Below are 15257 nucleotides of genomic sequence, written 5' to 3' on the forward strand. Positions count from 1 at the left end.
CTGCTACTGTTGGTCTAACTATATATTCTTTAGATATTAATAATGTATGCTCCCTATCTAAACATTCCCTTTTCTCCTGAACTTCCTTATCCTGCAATTCCTTATACTTCTGATACGGTCTTCCTTACCTGTTTCCTTTGTACCTTCTCTGCTTTGAGCTGCCGCTCCTTCACTTCTTTCCTCCACATACACAAACTGTCAAACATAGCTGGCCTAACTTTCTTTAAAAACAATTGATTCTCTAAATACTCGAGTTTGTGAGGGTCCATAGTTCCCTCTAATGGCCATCTCAGCTGGGGGTCCCCCTTTTGTATATTTGTTCCATAATGTATTCTGCATGGTGGGACAAATACCATATTTGTTATACATCTCAAAATTTGGCGTACCTTCTGGTGGTGCCGGCTGACTTGCTTCCAAAATGCTCTGCTTATCGCAGCAGCAACAACAAAACTTCCAAAGGGTACTAAACACAGGCATGTTATATAAGAGTAAAAAAACTTATACACGGAGAGAAATAAAAAATATTCTCACATTACCTGTAAGAAAAAATGTTAGTCAAAACAAATAGCAAGTCTCAAAACAAAACTTAGATCTTAAAATACTAAACAGAACCTAGGTTTCAAAATTCAAAACAGAGTCCAAACGGATTACCAAATTCCGAACAGATTACCAATCAAATACCAAGTCAAGACGAATACCAAGTCAAGCAAAGATCAAACAGATTGAAACCAAATGGACAAATGAACCGGTTCAATACAGATTTACCTCATGTGTAGTCTTCGCCTCCCACCTGTCGATCCTCCCTGATCCAAAGAAAATCACTGACCGAAGGCCCCAGTCAAGGCTAGCAGCTGCCAGGAAAATCAGAGTTGGAGAGTTGAAAGATCACCTTGGAACACGAGCAACATTAATCTCATCATGTGGTGTGCCCCTCAGCGAAGTTCGTCTTACCAACCTGATCTCCTCCCCCTGGTCCGACTGCAAGCCTTTGATGGGGTCTCACGTTGGGCGCCAACTTGTGGAGCAGATTAATTAATAACCTGTTGGTGCAGGGATCACCACTTCACCACGAGTTCTTATCAAGTAAGGAGAAATCGACAATGGAGCGAAGTCAAATCATAGGTAATTTATTTAAGCATTCAGAATGGGTCTCCAACCAGTGTGTACCATAGTGATTCCCAAGGAGAGAGCACACTGAGCGATGGTTACATGGGTTTATATAGGGAAAATCACAGACTAGGAACGCCCAGAGGTAAATAGAGCTTTGGGAAGAACACACAAATTAGACCATCGGTAAGAATCAACAACCTTGGTGCCTTGTGTCGCGTCTTGAAGCTGCATAACAAGATAGGCTTATCTGAACAAACTTTGTCTAAGGCTTTATCATTGTTTAAAATACACACGAAACCCACAGTGCAGACATCAGCTGTTCTTTTGCTAACTTTGCATGTTTACGCAGCCTTCAATGTCTCAGTTTGGATTTGTTACCTAATGTTTATGCAGTTGTGATGACAAGGATAGAGCCAGGCTGAAAAACAGGTCAAAGGTGAGCATGGATGAAGCACAGGTTAATTAAAAAACGAGAGATTCAGATTCTAAAACAAGAGCTTCAGATTTTAGGATTTCACAGGTGGAGAGAGTGCTGTGATCGCAGTTCGTGACATTTTTACTACAAAAATATTTTTAAATAGCTGTACTGTTTTACTGACATTTAGTGAACCCACTGACATTTTTTTTTTCTAGATGTAGGTTACAGACTGCTTTATTCTAGGAACATTTCGGTCTCAGTGTTCTGATGGGATAAATTGTATCTTTTCGCTGCGTACTTGAGGGATCCTTTTTGAACCTTTCCCCATCCTGCATGCTCCGGATCCTGCTCCCTGTGGTTTTAAATATTTATTTATTTTATTTTTTATGGTGTCTTGGCTGCTGCCAAGTGCTACTTCCACCCTTTGAACATTTTTTTTTTTATACATACATTTTAATGTACTGTGCTAACATTGCCACCTGCTATGCTGGAGCTGTAAATTTAAAATAGTGACATACATCTTGAAGCACATGTGGTATGATGCACACATGCATAATATGAAACAAATTCCAGAATTGCGGGCCATGTGTGCATGCATCTATAACAGTGGTCTAACTTTTCAATGTCCTTTTGTGGAAGATAATAACAAACAAAAAAACATTTAGTTGGGGCTTCCTGGAATAAACTGTATATTTTGTCACAAATAATTTATAACAATAGCATCTCCATTGTAGTTACGTTCAGTGATCCCTTTTAAACATTAATTGAAATAAAAGTTTACCAACATGCTATGGGAAGGGAACCCTGGTTGCGCTAAAGTGTAACAGTGTGATCTTTTACCACATATTTGGGATGGGGGGGGTTTGAGGGTTGTATGGAGCCTCCTCCTTTCACACCTGCCCTCTGACCAGGCATGAGTGACAAAATGTATTACCGGTGGCCCATTACAGATTGACTCCCTGTCGCCCTCAGTTTTTTCATTAAAACACAGCAGTGTTTTCAAAATTATGCTCCTCTTGGCCAGTGCCTGGCACCACCCAAGATTATTTCAGGCACCTCAGTTTGAAGGCCGCTGCTCTAGAAGTATGCTTGTGCATGCTGGTGGCACAAAGCAATGGCAAAGCCAATTGCTCAGCTACCGTCTTATCATGCCGTATTCCCCTTTGAGGCATATTAGGTCCTCTGGACCTTGTTACCCCAGATCTTGAGGGTAAAGCATGCGCGTATGAGTGGGAGGTCCTTTGGCTATCTGATTTCTAGGCTTTTGAACTCTCTCCCTCTGCATTTAAGGCACTCTGAGATTGAACATATGTTTCGGAAAAATCTACACACTTGGTTGTTTGCTAACTAGATGTCGGCTGTTTCCTGTGCATAGAGCTGTCGGTTGGTGTATCTGACATTAGCACTGGGACACTCCTTTGGGGTAGCTATGCACTTCATAAGCTGCTTTATTATTATTTAAAGCTAAGGCTTCTTGCCTTTGCCAGTGCTGTCTAAACAGCAAGCTGGGCATCCAATAACCTGGTCTGATGGAGCCCTAGCCAACTCTTACCTGAGGGGGTTGAAAAATCAACAATACTTTAGTTGCTGATTGTTAGTGCTCAAACGGATGCCATTCTTTGCTATCCGTGCAGCTTCTGTTTGTCTAATATGCATGTTAGTTTGAATTTTATTACACTGCTCGCCCCTTTTCATAAGTGCACCTAATGGCACTGCATTTCTTCCTCACTACATCAAACTGTTTGTTTCTTTTGTTAGTACTCATTTCGCAATTTAATTTCTCTCCATATCCAACCCTTTTACCATTTTTGATGCTTTTATTTTTTTATGAAGAACATATAGCGTAGTGAAGGACTTGTAGAAAATGGGTTCCACCCATTTAGTCCCTCAGGATTTCTCTAGTTTTTGCTACCCTGTTTATGGACGTTTAGTTTGAGTGAGTTTTACTGACTAAGTCGCATTCAAGGTAACTAGACTCTGCGTGCGAACTGCCAGTGTCCGCCTTTTAAGATGAGGCTGCTGCTGCACAGCTAGGATAAGAGGCTCTGGGCTGGTTACACATGAACACCAGTGCATACATGTGTGGGCTTCCTGTGTGAGACTAATGTCTTGGGCAACCCGGTATCTGCGCGCAGGTAATCTATTGCAGAAAGGCATTTTCAGGGTCTGACCTGGCGTAGGCCTTGCAGTGTGAATAGGCATTCATAGTGTAGATCTGTAGAGCTTACGCAAGGTCTGTGGTGCTCACCCACACATTATCACCAAAATCTTTCCTAAATTAGTTTCACACGGCTTAGGCCTGCAGGTTCCAGATAGTTACCAATCTGGGTATAAACATGCATCCCGAGTGTAAATTAACAATCCCTAAATCGCATATATACCACTTGTGGCTCTTTTGACATACTTCCGCAGCTTCACTCCTCCCCGTATCAGATTCTAGCGATTCTAGGTCGTTGTCCTCACTACTGGCACAAGTTAATTACTCTGCTCCCCAGAAGAGGGATTAAAGACCTCCATACATGATAAAGCAAATAACAGTGCTTGACCCAGTTCCTGGGAACGAAAGGGATGGAAAGGAAAAATGTATCTGATAATTAGCTTGCCACACTGCACCTGAGCTAGGACATCCTGGGTCGTCTGGAACAAAGGAGGAGGACCATACCTCTGGAGCCAACACAGGAAGAGGGCTCTCCTTTAAAGTTTTGGAGGGAAGGAATCGCATCGCTGTGTCTCTAAGGTGCATAGCTCTGGCTCTCACTGAAGTTCTCTCCACAGGCAACTTAAAGTCTTCATATAGGATTGTCCTAGGATGCTGTGTAGGAGGGTTGTTATGGAGCAGAGTGATGATGTGGCATCCTAAGATTGGCCAGTGGAACATGGCTTCTAGAACTTTCCACCCTCACTTAAATGCCCCTGCACAAGGGAGAGACAGATAAGACCACAATGGACCTGGGAGTGACGATGGCCAAAGAGTGCCAAGCTGAATGGAAAAGCCGCCTAATACCACAGGAAAAATGAACTTTTGGACTTTGACTCCAGAGAAACCCCTGGATTAGGATGGATCTCTCCAAGGCCAGTGGTGCTGACCCCCCTTCTTCCCTCTGAGGAGCATTTGAGGGAATGGACCTGCTGGGTGAGACCCTGGATGGTTCCCCTTGACCTTCTGTGGACTGGCTTTTGACACCGCTAACCCACCGTTGCTCTTCAAGAAGCCAGGGACTAAGGGACTGGATTAGTGTAGCTGGGATGTTGGTTTTCTGGCTGGTTGCGGAGGGCTGCGTAAGATGGCCCCACCAGTAGGAGAAGACAAGGAGCCAGACAGGACAGGTCTTGCACAGGAAGCCAGAAGATATAGCTCCACACAAAAATGTTGCTTCTAGTATTCGGGGAGGGGAGGGAGAGATGTTGTGATTATAGGGTTCAGAACCCACTAAGGGTGTAATGTGATAGAGAGTATTGCTAAAGGTATTTTCAACTACCTGATGTACATTTTGTGATGTAATACATAGTATTTAGTAGTGCGAGTGCGTGTATGTGTAGAACATGTACTTCTCCTTAGCAAAAGAGAAAGCACTGATTGAACAATAATTTATTAAGTGTTGTTCTCGCGTACCAGTGAATTGGGGTTACTAGCCCACACCACCTTCCCCGAATAGACCCTAGACTGTTCTGATTCACCACCCTGAGTGATTCAAGTGCTTGGTTCTCAGTAAAAAGACAATGGCGGACTTATTTGTGAAGGACTCTCATCCTCAACTCATAACATTATTATTTTTTTTTTTTTACAGGATTAATTTATGTCGAATGAAAACATTAGGCTCAAAGTATATATAAACATACAAAATACCCTGAGGGAATGGTGATTTTTCTCTAGTATACAACAGCTATGTGAACGCGACTGGCTCAAAATGTAATTCAGAGATTACAGTTATTCAGTGCAGAAAGAGTTTAAACTTGCCTGTATTTGTCCCCTACATGTTTAAATGAAGAGTGAGTGAGTATCCCATGCAGTGCAGTAGGTAAATCCTACTACAACTCTCCCAGTAATCCAGTAGGAATGTTTATGAAACTCATTGACCTCACACTTTACCTCTGTACTTCAGATTTTAAGACGGCATCACACATTTCAATTAGGTGATATAGGCCACTCATGACATTGTTAAGGTGGAGTTTAAAAGCATTAGCTCCTCATGTGTTCAAAGGGGATTGTATCTAGCATTTGAGGGGCTTGAAGTTTGCTTTTCTCCTTGTATTTAAAGGTGGAAGTCTCACTTGCCCACCATTGTTTTGCCCAACTATACGTCACAAGTGTGTTTAAGCTATCCATGTTTTGGTAGCATTCAATTTATATTGATGTTGTGCTAGTCATCCTCATTATAGTCGGTCTTCTCTCCCTTGCCATAGTTCCTATTTATGATGTCTTGATAGTCATGACACAGTTATGTTTCCTAATCAAAATCAATATGCCTTAGTTGCCTCCTCATCACTAGTCTCCATCTCTCATTGGATCTATCGAGGTGGAGGGTTTCTGGGGGGAGGGTGGGGGTGATGGGTAGGGAACATTCTGCTTGTCATGGGCCATTATCAAAGCTCATAACCTTTTGTAAGTATTGAAAACAGCTTCCAGGCAGTAGGTTTGATAGTAATTTATTTTACTTGGGCCACAGCGGATAGATAACTTGCCAGCCAGCAAGTTTAAACTGACCTGGGAGACTGTGACATTAGGACCTCGGTATCATTGTATTCACCATGGAAAGAGAATGACTACAACATCTTTCTTGCAAACATGACAATGCTTGATCAGAAGTACTGTATCAATGAGGGAATGGCATGGTGTAATCATGATTACAGGTAAGCATTCCTGGCACTACTCCTTTGTCTTCATTATTACACTACTTATGAAGACATAACTAAAGACCACTATGGCAACAAAAAAACAACAACAACAAAAAAATAATATATATATATATATATATATCTCAATACACATGGGGAGTCCAACAGATGAGCTGCACTCATGTAACAGGTCCGCTTGTCCCCAAAGCCTTTATTGGTACAGACAGCTCAGCTCGCCGTTACATCAAAGCATATGACTGTAGCCCGACGCGTTTCGAGAACATCTCTTCCTCAGGGGCAGCCAACAGTCAATTAAAGCATACCGGACTCAACCTCCCTATTTACCAGCAATCATGCGCCGTGATTCGGCGGCTCTGTATGAGTCAGCATGTCAGGATTATGGGATTCGTAGTCCGTTATTCAACCCTGGATGGATGCTTTCACAAATTCCATGCTGCATTTCAAGCCCTAAATGGGCTCCGGAAAGCGTTGTCATCCTAAATCCAAGACATACAGAGCCGCCGAATCACGGCGCATGATTGCTGGTAAATAGGGAGGTTGAGTCCGGTATGCTTTCATTGACTGTTGGCTGCCCCTGAGGAAGAGATGTTCTGGAAACGCGTCGGGCTACAGTCATATGCTTTGATGTAACGGCGAGCTGAGCTGTCTGTACCAATAAAGTCTTTGGGGACAAGCGGACCTGTTACCTGAGTGCGGCTCATCTGTTGGACTCCCCATGTGTATTGATATATAATCCTTCCTTCCTGTTGGAACTCCCAAAGTTCAAAACAGAGTTCCTAGTCAAAACTATCTGAGCACAGATTTAACCACCGCATCCCCACCTATCCCATTGTAGAAGGAATCCATACCTGTCGATTGCCGAACCACTCGGTGTTGTCAAACATGTTCCTGTCCTTGGCTTTCATTAGGCAGTTTGTTATGGAAGCTGTAGTCTTTGTTTCCATTGAAGCAACTGGTACAATGATGGTGATGATTTGTAAAAGAGAAGGCCATGGATGGAAGATTGTGTTCTGCTCAATGTGCTGATCATACACACCCTAGGTCAGACACTCTAAGAGCTGTTCCTATTACTTCCAGTGCACCATGTAGGGGATGAGTCAATGAACTTGTTTAATGCCTGCGCTTGACTGAGTAGGTACGCACATGCACTGTTGCTGACCCTGTGAAATATATATAAACACAAATAATCATTGTGTGGAGGTCTCTGCAAATTCCGCAGTCACTTCTAAAGAAGTGAGGTTCAAGCTTCCAGCAGTACTTTTTCCCTGGACCAGTGCACAGAACTTTCGCAAGTGTGGGCTTTTTGCATCCATTCGTTATTATAACCACCTGAGAAAGAGACAAATTAAAACACAGAACAAATTCTACCCTGCATAAAAAAAAACACTAGACCAGACAACATTATGGATGTGTGGGTTTTGCAATGGCAAGCTTCCAAACTGAGAATACTGCTCCGCCAAACGCAAGAAATGTGTGAAAGGATGGCACTTTTATTGTATGCCACTTCGGAGAATGAAGGAGTGGTGAGAAACTAAACAGATCAACAGCATGTTGTGTTGCCAGAGTGCAATATATGGACAGATGTCACAAACGGGAATAAGCAGATGAACATATCTAGTTTCAAGGCAAAAACATTTTGCCACATGTGCCAGGTGACATCAGCAGGGCTGTTGGCCAATTCTTCTGTCGATAAAGGGCAGCAATGAATGTAGAGGCATTTGCAGAGTACTAATAGTTGAAGTCGTAGCTACCATGAACGAAGACTACAGGTAGAATATTCACATATAGAGCCTGGAACCATTTCACCTTCATGTGCTTTGAGTGTGTCATAAGACGGGGGCACAACGCAGCTGCAAAATCGACATCACGGCGATATCTCCAAGGACATCCCTGGGCTGTGGCTCAGCAGGAAACCTGTAGCTGATTACATTTGAACAGATCAACATAGAGGTTCTACAAAAGCAATAGAACGCACACTTCCATGAAAGTTGATACCTCCAACCCACTCTCCAACTGATGCATTTGACACCAGAGGTGCCCCAAGCAGGTGTAAATCGAGTTCAATAAGCTGAAAAATGTGGCAGTCCTAGAGAATGTGCAAGGGCCCAACCCATGGGCTCACCATTCATAGCCTACCCACAAGGCAACACAGCTAGGCCAGATAAGGATGTGCACGACATGTGGCTCCCCAATCAAGTTAACATGAGGAGGAGGCTGATCACACTCATGATGGTTGGATGTCAGTGCGGGATACCACCAACTGTACCTGCACCTCCAGTACTGCAACATTCTCCCTTCACATCAGACCCCCATGGGGCTTTAGATTGAGCTTTGGCGTGTCCACGGCCACTGAAGGGTTCCATAACTCAAAAGAAATGCTGTTAGGTTTTCAAAGGGGTACTAAATGTGATTAATGATATTCAGTTTTTTGACAGTGCCTCTCTAAAAGACCACCTAGCTCTAGGATAGCTCTCTAAAAGTTGTATGTACAGATCCTGAAACTTCGTGGAGATGTGGAATCTCAGCTGCAATGCCTGGAACAGATCCATACGGTGTTAGCTCCTGAGGCGGTTCTCACAGAAATCCACTGACTGGACATGGATGTTAGCCAGACTGAAGCATTCCAGGAATATGAACAACCTCCCTGGTGGGAACTACAGTGACCTATTTTGACTCCTGCAGCAACACAGAAATCCTGGTTGATGCCAGAATGTCAGGCCTGGGTGGGCATACATCTAGTCCAGAAGGACCCTAGGGGAATCAGATAACCCATCACCGATTGTAGCCAGACACTTGCAGTCACTCCGAATACAGTATTCACAGATGAAGAAGAATGTGATTGAAATACACGGAAGCTAACCTTTCCATTTCTCCCTTGTGTGGGAACCCATTTCAAGTGATAACTGAGCACAAGCTGCATGCACCCTTTTTAAAGCTCTGCACTGCATCCCTTTTCTTGCACTGAAGTGGGTTTTGTAGCTATTAGAATACATACTCAGTCGAGTATCAATCCTCAGTGGGCAAGCCTGCTAATTACCTATCCTATCCTGTCACTGTCAGCCACTCAAACAAAATGGGGATAAGCAAGAGTAATGTAGAACATGTGCTCATGGTGATGGAAGCATCCCTACCAGCAACCATGAATGCGGAATCCCAAAGCTACATCACTGACCTTGGCTAACTTGTCCCACAGTTGATCGCTGCTCCGTGCAAAAATAATTTACGAAAGACTTGTGGAAGGAAAATCTGGACACTTATAAAAATAAAACCTTTTAGCCATTCTAAATATTCACTTGGTGGTATCTGTAATCCCTGACGAATGTTGCAGAGATCAGTACTTAATTTGAGGCCCTGGTTTCCGCTGCTCAGCACTGGCACTTAAATGTCAACACAGATACGACAGTGGTGCTGTCTGTTTAATTTTCAGATAAACACAAGAACAGTTTAATTAAACAATATATAAACAAAATGACTAGTACCTGCCACCCAAGTTACTCCTATAACTTGAGTGTCCTGGAATAGTCTGAATTGTCACACTTGTAGCAGTGTGGTGGTTAGTAGTTGTTTTAGTACTGCCATTGGCTGTGTCGGCTGGGGCAATGGATTGTGGTAGGGCCCTGGCACTTATTTTTTTTTTAATCCAAATTAAGCACTAGCTTATAGACTGTCCTGTAACTGTCAGTCCTTTAGAAGGACCACTCAGCTCGTCAGTAGTAGATACCAGAAAGCGGTCAAGACCATGATCTGGTCGAGAGTAGGTTTGGTGCTGAAGGATTGACATCTGGCTAAAAGAAGAAGTCCAAAACTACCTGATTAACCAAACCGTGAGAACCCTTAGAAAGCCTTGCCCGAGCGACTAAGTCGACTTCTCCGGGGCCACCTCAGTGTGGAGGTGGATGATCATTCTGAATATCCCAACGTTTAATTCTTACACAGCTGAGATAGTTACCTGGTAATTTGAATAAAGGACTACGCACTGACTACCTTTCAAGCTAAAAATGGACAATGGGGCTCCATTCTAAGGGAGTGGAGTAACTGGGGTAAAGAGTTCTCCTGTCATATGGGCACCGTCAAAAAGCTGTTGAGCGTAAAAGGCATCTGTTGTTGTTGGGGCTGACATTGGCTAAAAGGGATATTGCAAGGTTGTGGAAGTCATCGGTCCCATCTTCTCTTTCGGCATGGAAGAATGGACCTGATTTTTGTATGGGATTGGAGATTCCAATATTTAAAGGCAAGGGATGCCCGCAAAAATATCCCAAGATCTGGAAGAGATGGGCAGACTATCGGGGACTCTACCTGGACCCAGTGCCCCCAGCGGATGTCTCGATATAATCATGCAGGCCTGTAGGGTCAGAGACCAACAAAATACTGCTGAAATTCATTTATTGGAGTGGGTGGTGTGGTGGCAACCAAGACGTAGCAGTGGAATAGTGCAACGGGGTGGGGGGTTATTCCGTTCATGTTATCTTGTTTAGATAACTTCAATTCTGATATATAAACTAAATGTCAATGACAATATTTTGCAATGTATAATATGGCAGATGTTTCTGGAGTTAAGGAGCTCTGCAATGTGTTTGATATTTGACACAATAACATTTATTAAAAAAAAGCTGTTGAGCGGCAGCAGGACGTTGAACTAGCTGTGTACTAATTTGACTGGAATGACAGGGCAACCTCTACACTATCACCCAAGTAACCCCTTTGTGTCACTGATGGTGGGAAACGCCCAAGAAGGATACATTCCATTACCTTTCATAGAAAGGGAGGGCCTATTCTGTCAACAAACACGTGCAAAAGACTGAGCTACATTATGCAAGGCTTTGCACTCGGGTAGCAGGGAAGGTGGCACAAAGCTTCCTGGTTGACCTTCCTTGTGTTTCTGTTCAGAGGGAACCTGGTCTGGTAGTTAGGCTTGACTGGTGATAAAAAGCAGCAGGCTCAAGGCTGATTTGTAAATGACAAGTTCCTGCCTGAGGTGGCATGGCAGGCAAAAAAACAATGGCCCGGAATGCAGCCCTGAAAAATCGGCAGTGGGTGAGATTAACTGAATCAAAATAAAAAAATTGTTCCTCTAGGAGAAAGAAACGTTTTAAACTACAAATCTTGTCCATCCACTATCTTCACTTATACACTTTCATCCGAGCAGGAAGATATATTCTAAGAGCACTGTGAAAGCAGCCACATCTTGTTCTAAAAATATTTGATAAATATTTATTCTGATCATAAAAGCAATTGTCCAACAATTCATATTTCCAAGTTTACACAATAAAAACAGATATCATACATAATTGGAAAAAATATTAAAAACACTCATGCAGTCAGCATTTAAAATCCTGCATATTCCTCAATTATGTCACTGTGAAATCATGAGTTTATTAATCCATATAAAATTGTTCAGTGCTAATGGATTTTGTAACATGTTCTTCAACACTTTTCAGTGGCCAAAATCTTATTTCTAGAAAACCACCTTCTTCAGGACATTACAAATTGATATTCTGTAAGCATATGTCACAACTGTCATTACAGAATCTCAAGTGATATGGGAACAATAGTTAACCCGGGCATTATAAAACAGATTAGTTGGACTTTTATAAGCCATACGAGTATTAAAAATCAATTAAAAAGATTTTTGTTTATCGTGTTTTTCAAAATTTTAAAATGGGGAGAAAAATTAAAATCTGTTCGTTAAATATCAATGGCCTGAATGATTTTAAAAAGTTAGGGATTTTGCGGCATTTGATTCAATCTTTGCAATTTGATATTCTGTGCCTACAAGAGGCACATATTCCATGGTCTAAGAGGAGTTTGTTGAAAAATTTGGGTCTTGAGCTTCTAATCTGTTCCAAACAAACGGGTGTCACAAGAGGAGCTGCTGTCCTCGTAAAACAAAGGATTGGGAAAAGTGTTAGAACTTTAGGCGATAAATGGGGGAGATGGGGACTAGCGGAAATTGTTATTGAAGGGACTAAATTTACTGTTGGCTCTATATATGGTCCAAACCTAGACGATAAGGAAGTATTTAATCTAATTAATTCTGAGTTAGCTGATTGGAATCAACCTTTAATTCTGTGTGGAGATTTTAATATCAACATTGATGCTAATTGTAATATCAGGAATACTTGGAATTACAAAGGTCGTAAGATCCAAACCTTTAGAGTCCTCAGGGAACTAATCTTGGGGAACAGACTGATAGATGTGTGGAACAAGCTAAGACCCACGGAGCCAGGCTTTACTTATTTTTCAGCTCCACACCAAAAATTCGTTCGTTTAGATTATTTTTTTATTTCTGCAAAGTTTACTGAAAATATAAGTATAGATGTTCTACCACAAATCGTCTCCGATCATAACCCTATTGTACTAGAATTATTACTTTCTCCTCAGGATTATCTTCAAAAAAGGCAATGGTCATTTCAAAGAAATCTACTGTTAGATCAGGACTATCTAGCTCAAATGGATATGACTATAAAGGAATTATTTTTGAACAATAATAATACGGCTTCGATTCAGACAGTTTGGGACACTTTTAAATCGATTATAAGAGGTGAGACCCTGAGCTATTCGAAATACCGTTTTAAAAAAAAACAAGCCGAATTTAAGGCCGCCTTGGACAAAGTAATTCAGGCGGAATTAAAGCTAGCCTCTTGTATTAGATTCGGTTCTGGTGTACAGGAAGCTCAAAAAGCTCTGTCCTCTGAGCGGTCAGCCGTCTTATTCACTTCTGGCTGAGCAGGTAGCAGTCAAGTACAAATTATTTAAAAAAGAATGCTATGAATTAAGTGAGCAGATGGGCAGAATACTAGCGCAAATATTGAGGCAGAAAGCAGCTATCACTGAAATAATTAAAATTACTGATCAAGATGGTGTAAGTCAAGAGTCTAGGTCTGGTATATTGAAGGCATTCCGAGTTTTTTATCAATCTCTGTATAATAAATCGAATGATGGTAGTAGTGTAAGGAGCGATGCGTCCAGTTATTTTTCAAACTTAGATTGTTCCTCTTCTCTTACTGAAGATCAAAGAGCAGTGCTATCCGCCCCAATCACCTGGGAAGAGATAGAAGGGGCTATTCTTGGACTAGCTCCTGGTAAAGCAATGGGTCCGGACAATATCCCCTTGGAATTTTACCGTATGTTCCGTAATGTTCTGAAACCAGAGTTGCTAAACATTTTTCAAGAAGCATTTCATGGCCGGTCTCCTCCCTCCATGGTCATTAGCAACTATAGTTGTATTTAAAAAAAAAAAGGAAAAGATTCTATGGATCTTGGGTCATATAGACCAATTTCTTTAATAACTTCTGACAGTAAGATCTTTTCAAAAATTTTAGCAAATAGGCTAAACGATCTGATGCCTAATTTAGTAGCTAAATTTCAACACGGTTTTATAAAAAAGAGAGACCCAACGGATCACATAAGAATTATTGCCCTCTTGGATTGGGCGCAGGCTTCGGGATCCCCAGTCGGAGTGGCCCTACTGGACGCCGAGAAAGCGTTTGATAGGGTCGACTGGGGGTTCCTTTGGCGTGTTCTGGCTTGGAAGTGCTTCCCCGTGGAATTTATAACGGCCTTGAATGCTTTATATAACGAACCCAAACCGTAATCCGAATAGCTACCGATACTTCTACCACACTATCAATAACAAGGGGGACCAGGCAAGGGTGCCCCTGTTCCCCCTTGTTATTTGCGCTTTACATAGAACCATACCTGCAAAAACTCACAAATGAGGATAGCATCCCCCCGGTTATAATCCATCAAATAGGATATAAAATCTTAGCCTACGCTGCCGATGTTGCGATCGTCACATCGGATATCAGTTTGGCATTCCTTAAGATCATAGAACTAGCTCGTGAATTTGGCCTATACTCCGGTTACAAATTAAACATTGCAAAAACACAGATAATCCACTCTGCTGCCGGTTCACCAGCCGGTTTGACACTATCAACTACGGCTCTTTACCTAGGTGTGAAACTGTCCGCTAAGGTAGAAGATATTCTAGGGCTTAATATTGATCCATTACTTACTTCCACTAATAGGTCTCTTGAAAGGTTAAACAATTTACATCTCTCTCTTTATGGCCGTACTAATGCTGTCAAGATGCTTTTTTTTCCTAAATTTCTTTATTTTTTTCGGACTATACCTTTATTGTTCCCCTCTAGCTTTTTTATAAAACTAGATAGAATAATCTCAAGATTCTTATGGGGATACAAAAGAGCTAGGAGGTCTCTCAACTGGTGTACCCTACCTATGCTTAGAGGAGGTTGGGGAATGCCGAAATTCCGTCTATTCTATCTGGCGGTATCACTTAGGCTCATGAGTGTTCTAATCTTTCAAGGGATAACTATAGATGAGCCCACATATCTATCAATTTATGTAATGATCCTTGGTACTCAAGCACGACAATGTCTAGTACGTTTTACCGAACCAAGCTATTACAAAAAACAAGATTTAAAGTCATGCTAACGGCTTTCCAGATATGGAAGCAATTTAAGATGAGATTTTGTTTGAATAGCAATTTTAGCTACTACACACCACTATTTGATAATCCGATGTTGCCAACAATATTCACAGATCATATTGTGCAGCACTGGCAAAGTTCTAACATATCCCGGTTAGGGGATCTTTATCAGGGGGAACAATTCGCAACATTTATGTACTTACAACAACAGTATAATCTGCCCAAAGCCGATTTTTTTAAATATCTGCAAGTACGCAGTTTTCTAAATCCAAAAATGTATTGAACACTAATAAAATTAAGAAAATTTATGTATTTGAATGCTGCTGTAAACAAAATAGAATCGGGGTGATCTATCAGACAATGATAAACCGATTAGAAGACAATCTTTAACTATTTAACATAAAATGGCAAAGGGATTTGGGT

At 41.8% G+C, this 15257-nt stretch overlaps 1 protein-coding gene across 2 annotated transcripts in view; it reads left to right on the forward strand.

Annotated features, from left to right (window-relative positions):
• Nucleotides 1–15257, forward strand: part of RAD52 (RAD52 DNA repair protein) — a 210470-nt gene that overhangs the window by 22951 nt on the left and 172262 nt on the right. The gene's annotated exons all lie outside the window — the stretch shown is intronic.

Source organism: Triturus cristatus, chromosome 4_1 (assembly GCF_964204655.1).
Source record: "Triturus cristatus chromosome 4_1, aTriCri1.1, whole genome shotgun sequence".
Taxonomy (NCBI): domain Eukaryota; kingdom Metazoa; phylum Chordata; class Amphibia; order Caudata; family Salamandridae; genus Triturus; species Triturus cristatus.